The sequence below is a fragment of the Lynx canadensis genome, chromosome X (genome assembly GCF_007474595.2).
Source record: "Lynx canadensis isolate LIC74 chromosome X, mLynCan4.pri.v2, whole genome shotgun sequence".
In the NCBI taxonomy this organism is placed as follows: Eukaryota; Metazoa; Chordata; class Mammalia; order Carnivora; family Felidae; genus Lynx; species Lynx canadensis.
The window spans coordinates 119732791-119739573 of NC_044321.2; the positions used below are offsets into that span (position 1 = coordinate 119732791).

The 6783-nt window shown below is 39.8% G+C and overlaps 1 long non-coding RNA gene across 1 annotated transcript; it reads right to left on the minus strand.

The window, feature by feature from the left end:
• Nucleotides 1–1192: 1192 nt before the first annotated feature.
• LOC115507827 lies at nucleotides 1193–2593 on the minus strand. The gene is made up of 2 exons (XR_003966813.1): nucleotides 1647–2593; nucleotides 1193–1451 (listed from the first exon to the last, which is right to left on the minus strand). It is a non-coding gene; the product is annotated as an uncharacterized LOC115507827 (long non-coding RNA).
• Nucleotides 2594–6783: the final 4190 nt, after the last annotated feature.

Genomic DNA, 6783 nt, shown 5'->3' on the forward strand with positions numbered 1-6783 from the left:
GGGTGCCTGAGTGGCTCATCGGGTTAAGTGTCTGACTTCGGCTCAGGTCATGATCTTACGGTTTGTGGGTTCAAGCCACACATCAGACTCTGTAATGACAGCTCAGAGCCTGGAGCTTGTTTTGGATTCTGTGTCTCCCTCTCTCTCTGCCTATCCCTGCTAGCTCTCGCTCTCTCTCTCTCTGTCTCTCTCAAAAATGAATAAACATTAAAAAATTTTAAACAAAAAAGAAACCATTGCCTAGTCCAAGGTCATGAATATTTACAAAATGTTTTCTCCTAAGAATTAGTTTTAGCTCTTATATTTAGATCTTTGATTTATTTTTTGTATATGGTGTGAAGGAGTTTCAGATTAACTTCTTTGCATGCAGATATCCAGTTATTGGGATATGTTGTTGTTTGGTGGTTTGGTGACTTTTCTGAACTAATTCTGTAAATCTATATTCTTTGTTGTGTGTAGCCACTAAAGTCTCTCTTCTTTTAGCTTAACAATCAGCTGGTGATTGGAGAAAGATTTCCTTAACCTGATAGGACACTGCTCCATCCAAAATTTTCTTAGCTAGAAAGTCACCTAATTTATAGTGGGTTTGTGGCATCTAAACACCATCTAAACAGTCCTTGGGAATGCTGTTAATAATTTTTATTAGGATGAATTAAGGTTCTTCTGAGGGCATTTAGTTGCTTCCTGCATAGTATGGGGGAAAGGAAACACTGCTGTGAAGTAGGTGGCCTAAAGGTGGTTTCTTTGTCTATGTTTTATTAGGGGGTGACCCTTTAACCCAACATATATCACACCTCTCCCCATTCAGTTTCTGGCAATCTAAACACTGATGTTGTCACACACACACATACACATACACACACACACACACACACACAAACACAAAGCCCTTTTTCCTCCTTGCTTATTGGTTAAATGTTAAGAATGAAAATTTTGTGTCAGTGTTCAGTTCTCAGCCAGTCTTTATCCATAATGTCTGGCTAACTTGTGGGCCTGTCACTGTGGGCCCCCAACTCTCCAGAACCTCACCTTCTCCCTTTTCACAACCTGTCTCTTCTCTTCCCTTATTTCCCTTCTTCTTCATGATCATAGCACTCTCTCTCTCTCTCTCTCTCTCTCTCTCTCTCTCTCTCTCACACACACACACACACACACACACACACACCTACCTCCTGGAATAAGAGGCTTCTCAAAGGTTGACGATTTTATTTTAATCATCATCTCTGTTCCATATGGTGTTAGACCTTGTAGGATTGTCATTCGGCAGGGTCTTCTGGGCCTGAACTCAGTGATCTGAGTGTAGGCTACTACTCAATTTTTGTAAAAGGCCGAAACTTCTTGGCTTTTTTCACTCTCTTCACCTTCCTTGGAATTGTTGTACTAATATAAGAGGATTTTTTTCTTGACTTTCCACAAAGCAGTCTTTTTATTCCTCTCTGTATCTTGTTTACCTGGAAGGGCAACAGGGTGATTCCAGAAGGGCAATGGGTTGGAGGAAGAAGGTGGGGACTGAATGGAAAGGAAGGTTTCATGAGAAGGGGCACAGGTTAATGTGGAGTTTTGTGCCAGGCAAGGAAAGGGTGGGAGTCTTGGGGGAGGGGAATCAAAGGGAAAGAAGAGGAGGGAATTGGGTGAGATGGTCTCACCTTGCCAGTCCCTGTGGATCTGGGTTGATAGTGGTTCTTTCTCTTCTTCTGTTTTGTGTTTGGGGTTAATTGTCTTGTGCTTAGTGTTGGTTGTTTCATAACTGTGCTCACTCCCTCTGGCTTCCTGGTAACTTTAGCTGTGTTGAAACCTCCCAATGGTCTTCTCCAGAGCTCCTGACCAGACTGTAAAATACCCCTTAGTGGTACAATGAGGAGCCACACCCTTTGGCTTTGTTTGTTCAGTTAGGCACTTGCCACAGCCAGTAGGGGATATGCTGGGTGGGTGGGTGTGAGCTTAGACATCACAAAGAATCACTCCTGGCTCCTCCCTGGGGGTGGAGGTGCTGGGTAAACCAAGAAGGTCTGGTTGGAGAGAGTGGGAATTTTCTCAACAACCCTTTCAAGAGCTTTCCTGAACTGACCCACCATTCTTTCTCATCATCTGCACACATGGCAGGCAGAGGGTGTTTCCTCCAAGCCCTGCCCTTTAGCCACTCTCATTCTTTGTTTCATTCTGTTCTTGCCTATATTTCACTGTTGCCTAATATTTTGGATGTCTTACCTAAAATTCTTCCAAGATAATGTGACTATGTTTGTCTATGGAGATGCTAATCACCCCACTTCTTTTCAACAGTTGTCTTTTATGCACCTTGAAGACCATTCACATCTTGGCTATTACCAGGAAACTTTTCCCAGTGTCTTTGTCAAGCTCCTCAGTTTTCTATTTTATAGTCTGAAATTGCTGCCTTTGTCAGCAGTCAAAACAGTGTGGTACTGGCATAAGGATACACCCACAGATCAATCCAGTAGAAGTGAGAGTCCAAAAATAAGCCCATATATCTAGAGATATTTGTTATTGAGAACAGTGTCAAGAACATTCAATGGGAAACAATAGTTATTTCAACAGATGGTGTTTTGACAACTGGATATCCACACACAAAAGAATGAATTTGGACCCCTACCTCACATCATATACTCCAAATGGATCATAGACCTAAACATAAGAGCTAAAACTGTTAAACTCTTAGAAGAAACACAGGCAAAAATCCTCATGACACTTGAATAGGCTATAGTTTCTTAGGTATGACAATAAAAGCCGAAACAGTAGAAGGAAAATTTGATAAATTGACATCAAAATTAAAACCCTGTGATTCAGGGGTGCCTGGGTGGTTCAGTTGGTTAAGTGTCCAACTTTGGCTCAGGTCATGATCTCATGGTTCATGGGTTCGAGAGCCCTGTGTCAGGCTCTGTGTTGACAGCTCAGAGCCTGAAGCCTGCTTCAGATTCTGTGTCTCCCTCTCTCTCTTCCCCTCCCCCACTTGCACTGCCTCTCTCTTTCTCTCTCAAAAATAAACAAACATTAAAAAATTAAACAAACAGGAAAACAAAACACCCTGTGATTCAACAGACCTCATGAAGAAAGTGAAGAGACAGAAATGAATGCACAGAACAGGAAAAAAAAAAACTTTATACGTCATATATCCATAACCAAAATTTATCCAGGTAATATAAAGAACTCTTTCAACTCAATAATAAAAAGACAACCCAATTTAAAAGTGGGAAAAAGAATGAGGAGGTCAAAGTTTCACTCCTCACAGATGATATGATACTCTATATGGAAAACCCAAAAGATTCCACCAAAAAACTGCTAGAACTGATCCATGAATTCAGCAAAGTGGCCGAATATAAAATCAATGTACAGAAATCAGTTGCATTCCTATACACCAACAATGAAGCAACAGAAAGAGAAATCAAGGAATCGATCCCATTTACAATAGCACCAAAAACCATAAAATACCTAGGAATAAATCTAACCAAAGAGGTGAAAAATCTATACACTGAAAACTATAGAAAGCTTATGAAAGAAATTAAAGAAGGCACAAAGAAATGGAAAAACATTCCATGCTCATGGATTGGAAGAACAAATATTGTTAAAATGTCAATACTACACAAAGCAATCTACGTATTCAATGCAATCCCTATCAAAATAACACTAGCATTCTTCACAGAGCTAGAACAAACAATCCTAAAATTTGTATGGAACCAGAAAATACCCCAAATAGCAAAAGCAATCTTGAAAAAGAAAACCAAAGCAGGAGGTATCACAATCCCAGACGTCAAGCTATACTACAAAGCTGTGATCATCAAGACAGTATGGACTGGCACAAGAACAGACACTCAGATCAATGGAACAGGATAGAGAACCCAGAAATGGACCCACAAATGTATGGCCAACTAATCTTTAACAAAGCAGGAAAGAATATCCAATGGAATAAAGACACTCTCTTTAGCAAGTGGTGCTGGGAAAACTGGACAGCGACATGCAGAAGAATGAACCTAGACCACTTTCTTACTCCATACACAAAAATAAACTCAAAATGGATGAAAGACCTAAACATAAGACAGGAAGCCATCAAAATCCTCGAGAAAGCAGGCAAAAACCTCTTTGATCTTGGCCGCAGGAACTTCTTACTCAACACGTCTCTGAAGGCAAGGGAAACAAAAGCAAAAATGAACTACTGGGACCTCATCAAAATAAAAACTTCTGCACATCGAAGGAAACAATCAACAAAACTAAAAGGCAACCGACAGAATGAGAGAAGATATTTGCAAATGACATATCAGATAAAGGGTTAGTATCCAAAATCTACAAAGAACTTATCAAACTCAACACCCAAAAAACAAATAATCCAGTGAAGAAATGGGCAAAAGACATGAATAGACATCTCTCCAAAGAAGACATCCAGATGGCCAACCAACACGTGAAAAACTGCTCCACATCACTCATCATCAGGGAAATACACATCAAAACCACAACGAGATGCCACCTCGCACCTGTCAGAATGGCTAACATTAACAACTCAGGCAACAACAGATGTTGGCGAGGATGTGGAGAAAGAGTATCTCTTTTGCATTGTTGGTGGGAATGCAAGCTGGTGCAGCCACTCTGGAAAACAGTATGGAGGTTCCTCAAAAAACTAAAAATAGAACTACCCTATGACCCAGCAATTGCACTACTAGGCATTTATCCAAGGGATAGAGGTGTGCTGTTTTGAAGGGACACAGGCACCCCCATGTCTATAGAAGCACTATCAGCAATAACCTAAGTATGGAAAGAGCCCAAATGTCCATCAATGGATGAATGGATAAAGAAGAAGTGACATATATATACAATGGAGTATTACTCAGCAATCAAAAAGAATGAAATCTTGCCATTTGCAACTACGTGGATAGAACTAGAAGGTATTATGCTAAGCAAAATTAGTCAGCCAGAGAAAGACAAATATCATATGACTTCACTCATAAGAGGACTTTAAAAGACAAAACAGATGAACATAAGGGAAGGGAAGCAAAAATAATATAAAAACAGGGACGGAGACAACACATAAGAGACTCTTAAATATGGAGAACAAACAGAGGGTAACTGGAGGGATTGTGGGAGGGGGGATGGGCTAAATGGGTAAGGGACATTAAGAAATCTACTCCTGAAGGGGTGCCTGGGTGGCTCAGTCGGTTAAGCGTCCAACTTCGACTCAGGTGATGATCTCACGGTTTGTGGGTTCAAGCCCCGTGTCAGGCTCTGTGCTGACAGCTCAGAGCTCAGAGCCTGGAACCTGCTTCAGATGCTGTGTCTCCCTCTCTCTCTGCCCCTCCCCGGCTCACACTCTGTCTCTCTCTCTCTCTCTTTCTCTCTCTCAAAAATAAATAAACATTAAAAAAAAATTTTAAAGAAAAAAAAGAAATCTACTCCTGAAATCATTGATGCACTATATGCTAACTAACTTGGATGTAAACTAAAAAAATAAATTAAATAAAGTGATAAAAAATAAAATAAAATAACAAAAATAATAAATGAATGAATGAATGAATGAATGAATAAATAAATAAAAGTGGGCAAAAGACCTGTAAGATGCTTCCCCAAAGAAGATACACCAGTGGTCAATAAGCATATAAAAAGGTACTCAACATTATTAGCCACCAAAAAAAATGCAAATCAAAACCAAAATGAGATACCACTTCACACCCACTAGGATATAGATAAGTAAAAAGTAAGCTAATAACATGTATTGATGAGATTGTAAAACATTGGAACCCTCATACCCTGCTTATGGGAACGTAAAATGGTGCAGCAGTTTGAAAAAAATGTGCAGTTCCCCAAAAAGCTAAACATAGAGTTACCACATGACCATGTGCGTATCGTTGCTACAAACATTCATGAACAAGTTTTGTGCGGATGCGGTTTTCATTTCTCATGGGAACTCCGCTCCTAAGTCCATACCCATGAGAAATGAAAACTACGTCCACACAAAAACTCATACACGAATGTTCCTGGCAGCATTATTCCCAATAGCCAAAAGGTGGAAACAACTCAAATGTCCACCAACTGGTGAATGGATACATAAAATGTGGGATATTCTTTGGCCATAAAATAAATGGAATTCAAATACATGCTACACCATGCGGGAGCCTTGAAAACATCATGCTAAGTGAAAGAAACCAGTTGCAAAGGACTACATATTATGATTCCATTTACATGAAATGTCTACAATAGGCAAAGCTATAAACACAAAAGGCACTAGTGGTGGCATAAGGCTAGTCAGGGAATAGGGAGATTGGAAGGTGATGATTATGGCGTGCAGAGCTTCTTTTGGTCATCATGAAAATATTCTAAAATTGATTTAGATGAAGACTGCAGAACTCTGTGCATGTATTAAGACAACGAATGGTACGTTATAAACAGGTGGATTGTATGGTAGGTGAATCATATCTCAATAAAGCTGTTAAAAAAAAAAACAATGAACAAGAACTGTCCTCATAAAGGTAGTTTACTAGTTAGTGCTTTATAATCAAAAAGTACTTTGCAATCAGACCTGGTTCTGAGTCTTGACTCTACCACCTACAAGCTGTGTGGCCTTAGGTGAATCATTTCCCCCTTTCTGGCTCTCAGTTTCCTCTTCTGTAAAACATGCTTAACAGTACGATCTACCTTATACGGTGATTGTAAGGGTTAAATTAAATGGTGATTTTTCAGACGTGAAAATATGAAGACCCCAAGAATATATTTGTGGACTCTTGAGGATATGCCCCCTGGTCTGAAGTTTAAGAAACGCTGCCATCTCTGTTCATCACAATCACC